Here is a 19,385-nt window from a genome sequence, read left to right on the forward strand (position 1 = left end):
TTTGAGATGAGACATCTACAGCTACAGAATCACTGCCTACTGACTAATCAACACTCTGGAAAATAGCATCCTGGAAGATGACCTTGTTATGTGCTTTGCTAAGAGAATGTAGCTTTTTTTTTTTTACAAGAGCCTTTACAAGAGTTTTTTTTTCTTTTTTTGCTGATGATTATCAGTAAATATAGTTTATTGAAAGCTTTATTTTTTATTCCGTGATTATTTTTTTTCTATAGGCTCCAAGAAATTTTGAACTATAATCCTAAAAAACAAACCCCGATATACACTTATATTTAATTTGGAAGTAGGCTAAGCTGGAATTTCAATTATATTTTTATTTTTAATCTTTCTATGAATAAAAGTTATCCTACAAGCATCTCTTAAACTCTTTAACTGATCAGATGTTTACCTTACACATTAAGCATCTTTTGACAGTAGACTTTATCAGTTTAGTTTATTAGATTTTTTTTCAGTCTTGCTAACTAAAGCTCTTATGTCACTAAGAATTCATACAGTTTGTTTATTACTAGATGTAATAGATCCATGGCAGACCCGACCGCATTTTCATGCTTTCCAGCATATTTTATTCAGCTGCAGCCATGCTTTTTTACAGACACGGCTGCAGCTAAACATACACAACAGCAACCACAGTCACAGGACCCTACACAGATTTTAAGCTAGTGAGCCGTGATTAAGATGCCGCAAAGGCGCGTCCTTCTCTGCCCCAGCACCGACGACCAAGCCCCACCACACTATACTTTTCCTCAGCTACACACTTCCTTCAGCCTACATTGTATGTTTAATTTAAATCATTTAATTTTTATAGAATTTTTGCTTGTTTGTAACACCTTAAGAGAAAAGCTTTAACAGAAAAATCATAATGCCAGAATGTATGGCACTTCATTTGAATTTTACTTTTTTAACAACAAAAATTAACCCTACCATCACAACCCTGTGTATCTTTTGCAGACTGTGCATTTTTACAATAATAGTGTTACAGCCATTCCTGAAAACAGAATTATAAATAGTCTGCTCATCAATTAAAATAAAAATGCACTGTGACATTCCAGGGAATTATTCCTGAGTATTCAAGTTGGAACGAAATTTTATTTTGAGCAAATTCATCCTGGAGTCAGGCACGCCCTGATTCACACTTCTCCTCCCTTAGACAGCCCTGCTGCTGCCCTATGTTCTCATATCCACTAACACTCACGCAGGCGGGCTTGGCCTCACTTCACTAAGGTTTTGTCCTTTGCCCTGAAGCCTGCCGGGCTGTTATAATTCCTCACAATCCACGTGTGTGCGCACACATTTACATGAACACGTGCACACACTCTGGCCTTATTTATGGGAGTTTGTAATGTATTTTAATCTCTTGAGCTTTCTCTCTGTGTAGCTCAGTAGTGAAACATGTACATGTTCTTTATATGGATGTGTGTGTATGCATTTGTGTGACTTTACATTAAATGTTAAAACCAGCATGTGTGCATTATGTTTTTAATGCCCTTTTCTTGTGAGTGCTTGAACATCAGGGAAGACTGTTAGTTCTGCACGGTTAGCTAGGTGACTTGGCATTCAGTCTACTGCTGATAGCAGTACCCTGCACTTAGCAGTGGGTGTGACCATGTGTGTGGCTTTGTGTATGAAGGCGTATGTGTGTGCTTATCAGTTCCCAGCAAAATCAGCAGCAAAGGTAAATCTGAATAAAGCAAGTGGTGCTTAAAATGTTCCTGATTGCCATTGTGGTGTGACCCTTATTTTGAAGGGCACTGTGTCCAGTGTTGCCAACTCCTCAGTAAGGAAAATCGCTATTGGCTGTCCTAAAAGTCGCTAGAAGTAAGAGCTAAATGACGTCATCACCCAATTTGCATAATTGGTCATGTTAATGTAATTGTAACCTACGTTGTTGGAGAGAGAAATAACATCGTGGAAGAGACATAAAGTGAGTAAAAAAACGTCCTAAATGCATTTAGAATTTATTTAGAACTAAAAATTAAATTTATTTTAGCAATTATTGTTTTTTAATGTCACAATTCCAACCCTGCTCCTTTATCCAGGCCTGGACCGGCAACAGTGACCCGAAATTGGCACTCTGGTGGGGTTACTTTGTGTGTGAGAGTGTGTGTTTATAAGTAGTTTTAAACCTTGTGATCCACAAAACAGCATAAGAGTAAAAGACGGACTGACTGCGTTACAGTCAGTGCGGGAGCAGCGGCTTCGCTCATGCGCGATTCATTTGCAGTTTGGATGCACAGGTGTGAACGTCTCCTTCCCTGATTGCAGCTGGGGGAGGACTATCCTCCGCCCGTGAGCGCTTTAGCACGGGTGAGGTGCCCAAGGCAGCACCGCTGCTTGTTGAGAGTAAGAGCAACACGCCCTTTCACGTCAAAAAGTCGTCATAAATAAGTCTCCAATAACACCAGAAAAAGTAGCCAGATTTGTCGCTAGTCGCTTTTTAGAAAAAAAAGTCGCTAAGGGGTCTGAAAACTCGCTAAATATAGCGACAAAGTCGCTAAGTTGGCAACACTGACTGTGTCTACTAACAGGAAGGGTTTTTTTTCATTAGCTTGAATGGTGTGTTGTCCCAAATGGAATGAGAATAAAAGGACACAGCCGAAGCCTGTAACTCCATGACAGTGTAAGAGTGTTATTATTATTTAAAGCTGACACAGCAGCGCTCTCATTCAGATATTTTTGCAGGACCAGTCCCCATTTTAACATGTAAATGTGCTACTGTTGGCAAAATTGATACTTTTCAAGTTTATCCTTGAATAAATATCAAATTAATCATTAGATAAATACATTTCTATTTTTTTAAGCAAAAGTTTTAAGGGTAGCTGAGTTCAGCCAGTAAACATAGTAGGACATATTCTAATAAAAGTCATCTGAATAATTAATGCAATGATTAAAAAAACTTGTAATGCAGACAGACAATGCACACCCAACATGGCATAGCAGTGCATGGTCTTGAAGGAAATCCTATTCATTCACTACTGTACAGCCAAATTCACACAGCTACAAGAAGTAATTTGCTTTCTTTCATCATTTTTGATCATATTCTGGTAATATTTGTAACTCTTGTTGCCATGTATGGTCGTATGAGAATGTGAATGCGTGGCCTATGGAGTGTGATATCATCAAAATGTTTGGGTGTCTCCATTTCAGGAAGAGCAGTGCTGTTTCAGTAACAGGTATTGACAGCTTTAATTGTAGCTAACAAACAACTGTAATTTACCCTCCCCTTCATTTATTCCAGTTAGCCTGTGGTCTCCTGCTGCCATGATGTGTGTCTTTGTGGAGAAAAGCTGTTTGCCTCAAACCAGCTGTTGCTTGTCAGATGTGGTTAGAGGTCAGAAAAATTGTTTGTGTTGTGCAGTGAGTTAGGTGTGTATTTCATATGTGTGCTTACTGAACACTGAATATATCTTTTTTATATATATATATAGGTGTTTTGACAGGCTAGAAAAGAAGAAAGGAAAACAATAAAATAGCTCTCAGCTGAGGGGGGAAAAGTTTTTAAAATTCTTTTTGAACCCTGCAGTGAATGTCAGAAACAGCAGTCTAATCCCACTTCATTGTGTCAGCTTGCCTGTCTGCTTCACGCCTCTTTCTGTCTGTGTCTCAGTGTCTGTCAATTTGAAGTTCACAAAGAGGTCATGCAGTCATGTCCTGTCTGCTGTTTTGTATGTGTTCCTGGCTGCTCACACTTCAGTGAATCCTCATTACAGGTGTTTGGATGAGATAGAAAGGAAACGAGTGAGACATAATAAACAAAATATGCAAACTAGTTTGAAGGGTGAGAAGAAGTCTTTTTGAAATCTGGGTCCCAAGAGTTGGTTTTTGAAAAGCAGCCCCAGTACTGTCTGGGTTCGTTCAGAGTTCGCATCCATTTGTGTTGAGTTCAGCTAATCTTTTGCTCCTCTTCCTCAGCCAGAAGACATTAGCGGCTTTAGTAATTCTTTTTTATCTTTAACATTGTGTAGCTAGAGTTGCATAGAAGTTATTTCTGAGAAGCTAGTAGAAGGAGGTCAACTTTTATTTTGTATTTATAGTGGTAAATAGTATAAATCATGGGCAGAACATTACAACACACTGGTATGGGATTAGGATTCTTAAATTCTTAAGCCTTATTTTTCAAACACTCTTATGATGTCTTACTTCACATAAACATACTTAAGTAGAGCATTTTACCACTTCCCAAAGCAGTGGGAATGAGAATGATGGGTGAAGAGAGTGGGAGATTGACGGATCCATGTTCCTACCCTCACCTATAACCAAGAGCTCTGAATAGTCTAAGGAGCTTGGAAAGAAAACACTCTGAACAGTGACATGGGTTCTCTATAGCCCCGTTTCATTTGGTACCTACTTGGACATACTTACCACAGCTCGCCACAACTCAGCTCGGATGGACTGGTTTTCCATTACAATTTAGTACCTCCTGATGTACGTGGTCGCTATCAGAGCATCCTGCGACGTAATTAACACAAACGCTACAACAAAGGTGGACATCGAGGGAAGAATATACCTTGTTTTTTTATAGCTATTTTCACCATTGCTGGGTTTCAAAAATGGTGGTTTTTATTTTCATGAACGAGATGCTCTTATTACTTATCGAGTGACTCTACTGGTCAGCCACTAGGAAGCATGAAGTCTGATGACGTCACATTTTAGTACCTGCTCAGATTGCTTGGAACCCCGGCCGAGCAGGTACTAAAAAAGTACCTGGTACCAGGTACTGTGACCTATAGTTTGCTCGGAAATGCCTTGGTGTTCCTTCTGAAGACCTGGAGGCTGGAGAGAGGTCTGAGTGTCTCTACTTCAGCTTGATTTTGACTCTACATCCTAACTGATGTCGCGTTGTGACCGGAAATTCCTTTTTATCCCTACACCACAATTTTCCATCCAATTCAAGTGGTGGTATGCGTCAACCTAATGCGCAGTTACATTTCTCTGGAGGTGCACATTAGGTTACATAGAAGGTTATGGCATAGGGTTAAAATTGGCTTGTGGTTACAGCTTAAGTTAGGACATAGATTTCCCACAGAAACATAATTCGCGCTGCTGTACCTGCAACCTCATACCTGGATAAGCTGCAGATAATGGATAGATATGGTAAGCACACTTGATTCACTTTGTCTCATTTTAATCTAAGACCGTACTGCACACTACTCTCACGTGCTAGTTTCTATGCACAATGAGGTTAAGCTCACACATGGGCCAAATCAAGTCAATGAGACAGTCGAAGTGACATGAAAAGGCAAATTCACAAAGAAGTGAGTTCTGTGCATTGCTCTTTAGATATCCTTCAAATGACTTTGAAATGTCTCCATACCATCACCTCAAAGATATTTCACATACTGCTTTGAAATCCATTGTTGTTCTGTGCACTGTTGTTTCCCTAAATTGTTGTATTTAAGTAATCCTTTAAAGTTGGATGGTTTTCTATTTTTTAAGCATAATATGATTAAAAGCATGATTAAAATCAACCATATGGAAACAAAGTAACTGGATGGTGCTGCATGTCTCTCTCAGAGTGTTCATTTCTCTCCATCTTCTCCTTCTTGCTTGCTTTCAGCACTCACATTCCTATGCACCTTACATCACCAGCTGCTAAAGTGTGATACTTCTGTCCCCCCGTCTGTTCATCTTTATCCCACTTTCATCTCCCTCACTGTCCTTCCGTCCATCTATCTATTCAGATCCTCAGGGGGAGAGCTTTGAGGCTCTCTGTCCACGCTGCTTCTCTGAAAGCCGTGCAATGACATGTACAGAGCTTTGAATACATTTCCGCCTACTCTGGATGCTATATGTTAGCTCTTTTTTGTGTGTGTACGCATTTGCGACCAAGAAATGCATTCCCTATGGAGCTCTGTAACACTCCTGTGCTCAGCCAAAAGGTCCCAGTGCACCACACTAAAAAGTGACAGAGAAAGAGGGACTCCTGGGACACGTTGTGATAAAACACCTTTCTCTGCTTTATATTCTGACTGATTTTTATTAAAATTCTCATCTCTCTTACTCTTTGCTTGACTTTTTACTCTACTGATGCTTTGTTGCTGTTTGAGAAGAAATTAAACGCTGTAACATTAAAGGGATTTTTTTCTTACTGATGTTAAACTGGTCCCTTTTTTCACCCTGTCCCACTCAACAAAGGTCTGTTAAATGTTTCTGTATTTTTTTCTGTTACTGAAGGGTCATTTGTAGTCTCTTAGGGTGAAATAATAGTATTCAGGAAGTAACTGTAGCCATAACCCAGCGATTAGGAAGGCACAGTGGTAGTTAGGAGATCACTAGTTCCAGCAAAAATTCTATAATTTTCTCCTCTTGCTTTGATTACATTAATATGATGCTTGACAAAAATAAGCCTAATGCACAAAAAAACTTTAAAGTTACAGCCGTTTCTGCATTTCAGTGCATGACTTTTTAACAAGCAGTGGGACTATGTGTGTGTTCAGTCTGAGCCATCAGAATTCATTCTGAGGAAAATAAGCAGTTTGCTTGCCTTCATAAACCTGTACTGATAATTTCTATTTTTTCATTAGCTGATTTTTTCCCTCTTTACTTTTAATTAGGTAATCTTTTCCATCCTTTTTCTGTGGTCTGATTCTGTCACACATTCTTTACCCACTAAACTGTGATGGCACAAATTTAATATCTGTGACATATTTTATGATCTTTTTCTTTTGGTAGTTCTTTGGCTAATTAAACTGTAGTTAAATACAGGCATAGCTAAATAGCTAATTAAATAATGACTCAATACAATTAATAGTTTCAGTTTTTTACTTCTGTATTTATTGTCATTACTAGTCCATGTCCATGCTACAGTATTCTGCAAATTTATACACTTAATCGCATTGAGAAATGGAAAAAGTGGGTTGGTCGATATTGTTTATATGCTTTAAATGGTTAATTTTAACAAGTTGTTAGGTGGTTGCTAGGCAGCATTATGGCATCATAATATATCAGGTATTATTCAGCTTGTTATTAAATAGAAATTAATGTTCTTCTGAAATTAAAACAATGGAAAAATCTTTTTTAAAGGTGTTATACATACATAAATGCAAAAAAAAAAAAAGTCCATTGCTAGGTGGTTGCTAGGAAACAATATGACATACTAATGTCTGATACAGATCAGAGCGTATAGGTGCTTAAGATGATCCCGTGGAGCAAAGTTAACCCCTGGAGTCTAGGGATGGGTATCGTTTAGGTTTTATCCGATACCGGTGCCAAAATGGTACTCTTGAAACAGTGCCGGTGCTTAAACGGTGCTTGAACCGGTGCTTATAGAATAAAGAACACAAACTTTGTCCAAATACCTCGTGTTTTTATTTTTCCCAGTGATTTATTTTCTAGGCAAAAGTTAACCCTTTCTGTCAATAAAACATAATTTCTTTGGTTGGAACAAGTGCTTAAACAATTGAAAACACAAACTTTGTCATGAAACTTGTCATGTTTAGCAGTTTTTTTGCAAAAAGATAATCATATTAGCCTTTTCTGGAGCTATACAGCATCGCTCTTGGCTGATGGCATGCCCAGCACAAGAGAAAACTCTTTCAGAAGGCGTTGATGAGCCTGGGACACACAAGTATTTTTCTGATAGGGCAGATAAATTGGGGAGTGTATCCCTCTTGCTCCACCACCAGGCCACAGGGTCTTGTCCAGAGGTATTTCAAGCTCCTTCTGTACCTGCTCTGTGATTGAGGGGACTCTACCCGCTTGAGAAGCAGCCTGTTGAAGTTCTCTGTCCTCATCCTCAAATAGCTTTTCTAAGGGTGACTTCTGGACCTTTCTTAGCTGAAAAACAAAAAAAAGAAGAAGAGTGAGGTTTGCAAAATAAATAAAGATCACTTTTAGAATGTAGTGGTAGTGGTTGTGCTAGAAAAAATCTGAAATTACACATTTTTCTGGCTTGTCCATGTCAGCATCATCCACCTCGCTGTGTGCTTTGGGGTCCTCAGTGGGAGGCTATGGACACACAGATAGTAAAAGAGCATTCCTTCAACATAGAAACTACATCATGATGCAAAAGGACAAGATTGTACACACACAGTGAAAATACCTGCACAACTGCTGCTGTGGCATTTGCAACTGCTGTCTTCTCCAACCTGTCCCAGATGTCAGTAGATGCCTCACCACCTAGCCTGCCTTTAAAACGTGGGCCCATCATTGTGGCCTCCTTCAGAAATTTCTGAAGGTTTTCATCCTTTAAGTAAAACAAGATATAACATAGGAGCTGATACTGAAAAAGGTAACCTTATTTTTCATGCGCATTGATATTGTCTGCAAATACCTGATATCTTTTCTGCAGACTACCCCAGACTTTCTCTTTTATTGAAGAGGTGAAAACACTGTCTTCATCACATCGTCTGAAATGTGCCTCCAGCTTGGCCAGGATGGGGATGATTTGATGATTTTGGCATGTGGGTGACTTGTCACTTGACACACACATGGTTGACGTGTACAGGACTTGCATGCACTTAATAAACTCCTCTGCCTTGATTAAATCAGTGTGCGTGAACCTTTCTAGCCTGTTGAAAAATATTCACAATGTTAAAGGTAACTGACAAAATTTAGCTCTTGCAAGTGATGCTCATGTCATTCACTCACTTGTCCTTCTCCATAGGCTTCCTCAGCCGTTGATCCAGAGCAGCTGCCTGGATTGCATCAAGCTGCTCCATAAATCTCTCCACCATCAGGAAGAGAGAATTCCAGCGCGTCTTAACGTCAAGAATGACATTGTGCTCTGGCAAAACTAAAGCACAGATAGACACAAACATTTTTTAAATTACTATAAAAAAGGTAATATGAATAACAATACTTCTTGATATGTAACTGCATGTGCTACTTACTCAGGATTTTCTGCTTTTCTCTGAGCACAGTTTTGCTGAACGGATTTTGGCACACCAGCTGGAAACTGCAGGAATGTCATACACCTTTTGTGCGGCCAGGTTGGGGGTATGAGCAAAGCATCCCACTTTTAAAAAGTCCAAATTTTTCAAAGCAACATCCATGTTGCTGGCATTGTCTACAGTGGCAGCAATTATTTTCCCTCCCAAGTGAAATTGCTCCACAACGTTTGATATTTCTTTAGCGACAACTGGACCTGTTTGTGACTCATAAACTGCTTCAGTGCTGAGCACATTCTGCTTCATTTTGCCTTTGTAGATGTAGTGAACAGTCACTGTGAGGAAATGGTCCTGAGCAATACTGGTCCATCCATCACAGGTGATAGTGACCTTGTTAACCTGTGCCAAATTCTGGATGAGCTTGCTTTTCTCCACGCAATACCAAGCAGTTATATGTGTGTTGGATAGATCATCCTTGGATGGGGGCTGATACCTCGGATTAAGGGCAGAGGACATCTCCCTGAATTTAAAAAAAAAAAAAAAAAAAAAGCGAAATTTATAAAAAAAAAGTGTTTTTGACTTGAAATTTAATTCTTTTTTTCACATAAAATAAATAAATCATACAAAGCATCTCCCTGAATAAACAGAAAATACATTTGAATTTTAATTTGATTTTTTTCTTCCAGATAAAAAATAAAAACATAGCTCACCCTTTATTCAAATATAGTTTACCTATAAACACCTAACACCATATTTACACCAATTTTGTAAGTCTTTTCTAATTCCACATTTAGAAAAGACAAAGCTAAGCAGCTATGAACATATTAACTTTTACAGTATTATACAGTCTATAAGATACTATTTTTTTTATGTCAGAGTAATACAACATTTTTCACCTGAATGATGGTGACTCTGTTGAAAATGGATGGAGATCTTTGACTATAAATTTTGTCACTGCCCTATAAATTTCATCCACTTTTTCTTTGGTCATTTTAGCCTTTTTGGCCAGGGTGAAGGAAGTATCTGCCATCAAACAAGAAGACAGCCGCATGTAACTACGACGGGGTTAGCTAGTTCACCTTACATGCATTAATTTAATAATAACGTGGTTAGCCTACTCAATGTAAATTACACACGAACAACATTAAGATACTCACCCAGAGAAGAACGGCTGCTGCTGCCATCATCATCATCAGTTATCATTTCTGCTACACTGGCAGGGCTACGGGCCGGACTCTCCTCTTCGGGTTCTTGGATGTTGCTAACTCCGAGAACAGGCACCACACCCGCAGTGGATGTGCTCGGTGTGAGGTCTTGATGCAAGTTATCAAATGCGGTGCATTTCTCTGCTTTTACAAAAACGCTATGCGTCGCCAGGTGTTTCATTAGATTTGAGGTGTTACCTCCTTTGCACATTATTACCTTTAAGCATTTGTTGCAGGCTGCTGAGTTTATATCTTTTGCTGTGAAGTACAGCCACACTCCCGAGCGCGTTGCCTTTGGCATTTTAGCTCTGCTCTAAAAAAAAAAAAAATGTACGTACCTGGGCCCGACTACTATCCTTGGAAAGGTAAAGTGATTGGCTAGATTTCAAAGTGTATGACATCTCAGGGGAAAAAAGCACAGAAATAAAGCACCGAAATATGCGCTGCTTTTCGGTCTGGTTACTACCGCTTATGTCAGAACCGGTTCCACAATGGCACCGGTTACCGGTACCCATCCCTAGTGTCTCACCGTGCTCTTGTCCACGAACTCAACCACCAGCTGCACCAACGCAATCCTCAGTGGGCACAAAACATTGTGAGCAAAGTATATTGACTACAGGTAGAAAGGAAGGATGAAAAGAACAGAGGAGAGAAACAGAGCGAATGAGAAAGACAGAAGCAAAAAAAGACAAACTGCAAGGTTAGAAACAGGGAAACAATGAAGAAGCGAGAGGATATGAGAGAAAAAACCAAGCTAACAAAAGCATCAGAAATGAGCAGCTTAAGAGCTTAGCTGGAATTAGAAACACCTAATTTTCCAGTGAAACCATCTCAGCCACGGCTGTACAGCGACACAAGACGAGAGCCTTACGCCCGGAGAACAATAAAGCACTTTCATCATTTGTATCCCACTCCACTGACACTTCTTCATTTATTAGTTTGTCTTGGCCTCTCAGTCATTACCATAGTCTCTGAGGCACTGAAAGATCCAATAACATTTCTTAGATTGTCTAACAATAAGTGGAGCAAATTGATATTGAGGTGGTGCTAATCAGCAGCAATTCTGTCAAAACTTCAAAACACAAAAGCATCAGAGGGAAAACTTTTCAGCCTCAAGGGAGATCTGCCTGCACACGTCAGTGAAAATCTTTACAATGAGGTGACTTTAAACAATTCTTTTCTCCCCCACCAGTTTTTCTCTTTTGACAGCAAAGCTAAAAGAATAGAGACATTAACCTGGAGCAGATATTAACCTGGAGAGATATTACAAAGGTCATTAAATTGAACAAAGGGTCATCAAGTGATAGTACACACTTTCACTGACGGGTGAGAGGTATAGTGTATCTGTAAAAGTCAACATTCTAGGATAGCTCTTTCGTGCTCTTTCCAAATCTCACATCCCTAAGCTGTGGATGTCTAGACAAAATAATAAAATATAGGAATCACTGGGTTGAATCATGCTCTTGCAAAAGCACAGAATATTTTTACATCATCTCATTTTTTGCGTATTTTCTGAGGGAGAAGCTAAGTGATGAAAGGAGGAAGTAAGTGAAAATGAGAGGAAATGAGCAGATGGAGGAAAAAGTAGGTAAGGAAAATGAGATAAGAGGTGAAATGAGTAAAGAAGGGGTGATAGGAGAGGAAAGGATCATACATCAGGGAAGGGAAGGGAGAGGAACCTGTCCGCTGAGGAGGGAAAGTAAGCTTTGCTTCCGAGAGTCAGGGGATGAGAAATGAATAAAAAGAAGACCCCAGTGGAGTATTAAAGTTTTTTTTTTCTATCTTTTTCCTGAAATACTGAACCCTCCTCCACTCTCACACGAGGAGAAGAAGCAGACAGGGTTCACCAAAAAGTCACAGGAGTGGAGAAAGGAAAAAGTCAGAGGAAAAACTGCCAAGTCAGATGAGAGAAAACCCTTATCTACATGTATGCTCTCTAAACTCATCCCTCCGTCGGCAAAAATAAGTCATCTCATTTTTATTTGCTGTTTGAATCATTTTTTTCTGTGCTGGAAAATGTATTTCATAACCTCAACTCTAACCATCCTTATTTTTACCTTGCCCTAAGCAACACAGTGGGGATTAAGTCAAATGAGATGATTAAAACAAAACTGTGTTTACAAACAAGGCAAGATAGATAGACACACATGCACTGAATATTGAGTATACATAAACACAGACAATTACAGCCTCAGCATTGAAACTAACTGGTTGATATTATGTTGGACCTCCCTGTGCCTCCATGATAACTCAGAGGCATCAATGTATAGTGGTGTGAAAAAGTGTTGTTAAATCATGAATCAACTGTGATTAACCACTTTTTGTGGAAAACTGAGTTAATTTTTACTAAACACACTCAGGCCTGATTACTGGCAGACCTGTTGAATCAAGAACTTACTTAAACAGAATCTGTTTGACAAAGTGAAGCAGGCTAAAAGATCTTAAAAAGCAACATGCCTAAGAAACAAAGTCACTGACATCTATCAGTCTGGAATAAGTTACAAAGCCATTTCTAAGGCTTTGAGACTCAAGTGAACCACTGGGAGAGCCATTGTTCACAAATGGAAAAAAAACCTGGAACAGTGGTGAACCTTCCCAGGAATGACTCGTCTACCAAAATTACTCCAAGAGTGCATTGATGACTCATCCAGGAGGTCGCAAAATAACCCAAATGAAAATGAATGAACTGCAAGCTTCACATGTCTCAAAGATGAACTTTTTGGAAGGTTTGAGTCCTGTTACATCTGGAGTAAGACTAACACAGCATTTCAGAAAAGGAACATAGGTTTGGATTTTTTTGCCCCTTAATAATAAACACCTTACACTGTTTACTTGTGTTATGTTTGTCTAGTATTTAAGTTTGTCCCACAAACATACAATAAAATAGAAAATCAGGAATGGGCAAATACTTTTTCACACCACTGTAGATGCCCTTTTTCTGACACAGGCCACTGCTATTGATTTTGAGTCTTTTGGACTTTGCAGAAGAACCTTTGTGGACTTTGTTGGTCTGCAACAATGTTACAGTGGCTGGTATGTATTAAAGTAACATCTGTGTGAATTCTTGGGTTTCCTAGAAGAACATTGCAATGCAGAAAGATTTCACTTCTTCTTTGGGTGGTTTTAACATTCTTTAGACTCACCCGGCTGATGAGAGGGTTACATCTTGCCGCTGCTTCTCATTTGAGAGGATCTGCTCAGATGCCTTGTAAACCATATATTAATAACCATTGTATTAAAGTTACAGTAGAAAGGGGTTGTTTCAAATAGAAGTGAGAGTGCAAGAGTGCTGAAGACTTACATAATATTACACACACACACACACACACACACACACACACATACATACATACATATATATATATATATATATATATATATATATATATATATATATATATATATATATATATATTATTCTTATTAGTGGATTTATTTATTTTAAAAATACAAATGAAAAGAATTTTACATTTTTGAAGTTACCCATTAATTTGTCCTACTTTTTTGCAGTTTACATCAAAAGGACTCAAGTTATATATGAAATGTGGGGGAAATAAAGCAGAAAACTAATAATAATGCATGGTCTGGTAAAAATTATTGCAAAATCATTGCAGCCATGTGCAATATACTCTCACTCTTGTTGCTTTTGAAATGGTTGCTTCAAAGATGGGGTCCAGGTCTGCAATCATTTGCAGTTTGGCATTTTCTTTAAAATGACCCAAGTAACACAGAGTCAGTCTGCTGTCAGTGTGCTATCAGTCTGTGGTTGAATGTGGTCAACTTGACAATTATATGCAATTGTTGCTCTCTACTTGCACAGAAATTGAAAAAAAAGCACATTAACTACTTACATCCAGAGTCCAGCCAGAAACTCATAGACCTATCGTGAGGTAGTTTCTGCAGGATGGTGATTTAACTGCAAAATGAATTAGGCACTCAGGAACCTTTCTTTTACATAGGAATATAATTTAAATACAACCAGTTGACACAATTTGAGTGAAGTCCCTCTCTGGAAAGAGACAAGTCACAGGAAGGTTGTACTCAGTCTGTGGAGTTATCAGTCTATCTATAAAATAGATAGCAATTATTTTCAAACATTCATCAATCAAATCTGAGGGTGATTGAAGTCAGTTCAAGTTGGATCACAACTGTTTGGAGACAGGTCGCCTACCACTGGGTGATTGAAAACTCTGCCAGAGGTTGTCGTTACCTACCTTAATACTTGCAATCAGTTGTTGAATGCCCCCCGAAACAGACACACACACAACAACAACTAACAAAAAAACACACACACAATGCAATCATCATCCAACCACCAGGAGGTTCCGCTCCTGTTTTAACTCTAGTGTGACAGAGCCATAAGTAAGTCAGAGCAAACCTATATTCTAATGGAGCAACCAATTATAAAAGCAAAGGGCGAAACCTGCAGCTACCATAATTAAACTCAGTACAAAGGAAGCCAATTCCCCTCCTGCTGTCACCTCCAATGGTTCAGTCTATTTCTTTGGCTTCAGTATTTCAAACAGTTCAACCCTCAGCCTCCTCTTTATTAAACTATGAATGCGTGGAGCAACAGACAGGTCACTCAAAAGAGAGAGAAAAAATTATTAATTCAAAGCACATGAAGCAGTAACAAAACAATATAAAGCAAATATACATGAGATGATTTTGAATATATTGTGTCATAAATTGAAACAAATCAAATTTACTAGACAAGCCAAAGTGTTAACTATTTAACTCGGGTGGATGCAGATTATGTTAAATTTGGTAATGATTTTGGAGCGTGACTCCACTGTGAAAACTGAATTACATTTAATTCAGCATGAATTTGTTTCAGTTATTTAGTGGTTCAATAATCCAGGCCAGTGGGTGTGTTTATCGTAGCAGTCTGTGGAGTCACTGTGACACGTGAGTTATGATGAGCTCACGTTTTGTCCTCAGCATCTTTGCTGTTGGGCCCTGCAGTTGGCCTCCCTGTAAAATCCCCCACCAAAACTCAAGCACACAGACAAAAAAAATATGCAATCTTTTTAACAAGTGCATTTGTGTTTTCTTCCACATGCCTTTAGCACATTTAGACTCCTACAGGTATGGCATTACATGGCTGACATGACTATAGCTGTCATCCTTATCTCTGTCAGGCAGTTGTACTGTTCCCAGGGCCCCTGCTCTCAACGCATTATTTTATTTCATTGTTTGCTTTAGACCAGTGTTTTTAAGGCAACCTGTCAGATTTGCAGTAAGCCTAATCCTTGGACTGAGTCATGTAGTCTGCAGTACAACCCTGCTTTTTGTTTTTCTTTTGTGCTTTAAACTTCACTGTCCCTCTCTGTTTTCCCATTTTTCTTCTTTAGTCTGTAAGTGAAGTCCAATCTCTATCTCTTTCTCACTTTGTGTCCCTGTAATCACATTGTTTTGACAAATCGGACAGTGTTGAGCTGTCTTGTATGTCCCGTTTGCTTGGAGGGTATGAGCCTATATGTGTGCTTGCAGTATTTCAGTGTCTGTGTGTACACTTGCATTTATTAAAGCATTTTTGTGAGTTGCTAAAAATAAGTGAACATGTGTGAGCAGGAGTAGACAAAAATGTAGTCTGAACACAGTTTCTGTATTACCTGTCTGTTTTACAATCCAGGACCAATTAACACTTCTGCTGTGGTTCCTAACAGATTAATTCATTAACAAATTCACTGTCTGTGCTCCTACAAGAATTGTGAAAAGTTAGACTATACCAGGAAGTGATATCTGTTGTAAAAATATTAGTCAACTCCTTTAATGTAAAGCAGAAGCAGCTGTAATGGAAATATAGTGAGGCCAAGTTTTCATACCTGCATAAATATTCTTTTGGGACACCCAGGTGTAGAATGATACAATACAAATGTATTAATAGCAAGAGATGCTTTTTATCAAGGACAAAGGTGATTTTTGGACTTAAAATGTGCCCTTTCTGGTTAAATCTTATGTACAGATAAGATAGATCTTGTATGATCTCCCTAATGGAAGATTTAAAAAGTTAGGTTGGCCTTGACGCCCCTGCAGATGTAAACAGTATCTTCATTTGAGATCAGTCTTTACCAAGCATGACTTTTTCAGACATTCCAAAATACTTTAGAAAAAGTCTTCACAGCTGGATGTTCAGTTTGCATTGCAGTGACAACAGTAATAATACAGAGGCCAAAACAAGCGAGATGAAAATCTATGACTGGGTGGACTCGCTACAAATAGCAGCTGCAGTACAGAGATAATTACTCAGTGTGAATGAACATGAAATGTCTCGCACAGGAAAATTCAAACCACGAAGAGTATCAAAAAGTGAGTTTGAAATCAGTTTCTTTCCCTGCCTCAAGCTCAAGCAACTGGCTGCATATTCACACATTTCTCTTCAACCAATCAATTTTTTCTGCCACTGCTTCCATGATTTTCTGATGCTTTCAGCTGTCATCTCAGTGTCAGAGTAATGTAACTCAGTCCCCACGCCAATTCAGATCCAGTTTTCAGCACAGCTCATAGAGGAGTGGGCCTGTCCAGTGAGTATGGCATGAATATAGCACATGACGGTTCCAAATTAAACCCCTTAAAAGAAAAAAAAGAAAAAGAAAACAGAGAAACAGAAAATAAAACTTGTCTAGAGACCACTGGAGACATACAGCTATAAAGGTAATGAACCATGTACTTTGAAAATAGCCAAAGGACAGCAGCAGCTTTAATCCAACTATTTCTGTTTGGGGAACTATATCAATGAACTATAAACATACTATTTTTATTAAAAAATAATAATCAATAAACCTGGTGAGTTTGCCTGCAGGTAAATAAATGAACATGGTTTGAAAACTTATGTTGCTCTTTACTTATGATTTTCATTTTGATCTTTGTTGGATTAAAAAAAAAATGGATCCATGCAAAGAGCCTCCCCACCCCGAGAGGACCCACTCACATAAGAAAAAGAAATCATTTAAAGTAATACTGCAAACATCAAATCAACCTCCAGCTAAGGTTTGATTAAAGACCGACACCTCCCTTGATGTGCGTCCTTCTCTATGAGCGCCGCTCTCTTTTCAGCTTTCACCTCTATGTTTTCTATCCCACTCATTTTTAGTTGTTTACCTGTTTTAAACCTGTTATACTGTTGCCAAGAGAATTCTGGGAGGAAAACCACAATACCTGACCAAGGAAAGGAAGTGAAATCAAAGGAAAGCTATTTGCATAAGCCTCAGGGGGGATAAAGGGTGGGGGGTGGAGGGGTTGATAGTGGGATAAGGAGAGCGTTCTATTTCTGTCGAATCTGGGCGGAGGATCAGTGGCAGATCGGGGCTCAACACATCACTCAGCCACTACAAAGATAAATATATAATTGAAAGCGGAAGAAAAACGGAGACGTGTGGGATGACAGATGTGCGATTCAGACTTGAGCCCAAATCTTTGAGGTGATCCGATGCACATCATTAGCCAATGTTTTCTTCTCTCCAGTGCATACGTATATGTGTGTAATGTGTAATCAGTGTATGGTGTGTGTGCTACAAAAGACTCTGTGGACAGAGTATTTGATGACTGCTGTGTTCGTGTGTTTTTCATCATCTGCGCAGGTTTGTCTTGGATTTTGAGCAAACAAATTTGTGTGCATTTGTACCGATGTGCTATTGCAAATGTTTTGGACAATTAAGTAACATTTCTTGTCAGTGGTGTTTATGTAGATGTGTGGGATCTTTGTATTAGGGAATGCACAAATGTGTGTACGTATGATGAAAATTGCACATTCTGTGGTTTAGGGAATTGGAGAAAGAAGAAAGGGATATAAACAAGGCTGAATGGGAATTGTACAAGAAGAAAAGACTCCCCTAGGGCCAATAAACTAGCTTAATTACAGGAGGCCTTGTTAATTTAGTCTCTGCCAAAGCAAAAGATCTCTCTCTTGTAGAGCAAACACAGTAGCAGCTGCAGGAGCTGACGCTTCCCTGAACTCTTCATGGCCTTGTCCCAGTCAGGGAGGGATGTACCAGTATTTGTTATACGCGGTTTTTTGTGATGGTTTGGGAATACTGCTGTAGTATGTACCAAAAAGGTCATGATGGAGTAGAGCAGGGATTACAAGTGCCTGAAGTTCTTATCATTTACACCATGTTGTGGCACACTAGATTTTGAGTCGGAGTTGTGCGATAGCAAGCATTCTAGATTTTGTTGCACTTGCCTGTAAAAAAGGAGTAACTTCAAATGTTTGTCATTTAAATTAACAAGAACAACTGAAAAAAACAACACAATAGCTGTTAACAGACTTTGGCTGACTGACAGCATAAAATGCAAGAATTTATGTTTGCCTTAATTTTCTAAAAATATTTTACGAACAAAATATGAAATAGTTCTAGTAAAAATGAAAGCTGTCAAACCATGTTTTCTCTTCCAATTCTAACATTGTTAAATCAGTCAGCGATGCAGTGCATTTGCCATTGTCTAAAACTTTTCTTAACGCTCCTGACAACTTGTGCAACCTTGTCAGCATACTCATAAATATGCATTATTTCAGCATATTTTAAAATGAAAAAGCTAAGCATGAAAATAAGTAACACTGGACCTGCATCACACTTTCATGAGAAAGCCAAAATCCCATAAATAAAAAATCAGTTTAGGGGGAAAAAAAAGAGCCACATAGTAAATAATCCAGGCACCCAGTGTATTTTGCATTTGATAAATTACAGGGAAGATAAGGGGAGGAAAGTTAGGCTTAATGCTCTAAAAGAGCAGAAACTCATCTGTCAAGGTCAAAATTCGAGATGTTGCTCTTCCTCTTCGGCTGCATATCGGGTGTTACGTTTTTATATAACCGTGTACAGCAAATTGCTACACAAATGACCCCACTATGAAATGCCATAGTGGGAGTAAAGCAGGAAAAATGCAGAGGGGGATTAAAATATAGACGGAGAGTCATTGATTAAATGCTGCAAAATGAGAGTAATTCTGCAAGCTCCAGGGATACACACACCACACTCTTTCCATTATTCATGCTTCTGCATTTCTCTTTTCACCTTTATCTCATTCTTTCTTTCTCTTTCTCTGTCCACTCTTCCTCATCTGCGAGCTGGCTGTTGATGTGTGATGATGAATTGCTGCCGGTGTGAAACCTGCGTGTTGTTCTGTCATTATTCAATAACAGGTGCAGCAGAAATCAAGGCAGTTTGGCAGTTATTGTACAGCTGCTGGCATCATGTGATTATTCGCCATAATTTACTTTACTGCCCTGTCCTATAGAACAAACGTTAACTTCAGTTGTTTATCTAACAGGAAAGGAGAGAGCTGTGGGTGTCTGCTAACTTGAGTAGCTGCTTCTGTTTTTCATAGTTATCTA

At 38.8% G+C, this 19,385-nt stretch overlaps 1 pseudogene; it reads right to left on the reverse strand.

Annotated features, from left to right (window-relative positions):
* Nucleotides 1-7,450: 7,450 nt before the first annotated feature.
* Nucleotides 7,451-10,563, reverse strand: LOC146548910 (zinc finger BED domain-containing protein 4-like; annotated as a pseudogene).
* Nucleotides 10,564-19,385: the final 8,822 nt, after the last annotated feature.

The sequence above is a fragment of the Mchenga conophoros genome, linkage group LG22 (genome assembly GCF_057382185.1).
Source record: "Mchenga conophoros isolate Kocher_MC1m ecotype Shallow Benthic linkage group LG22, M_conophoros_male_GT1.1, whole genome shotgun sequence".
In the NCBI taxonomy this organism is placed as follows: Eukaryota; Metazoa; Chordata; class Actinopteri; order Cichliformes; family Cichlidae; genus Mchenga; species Mchenga conophoros.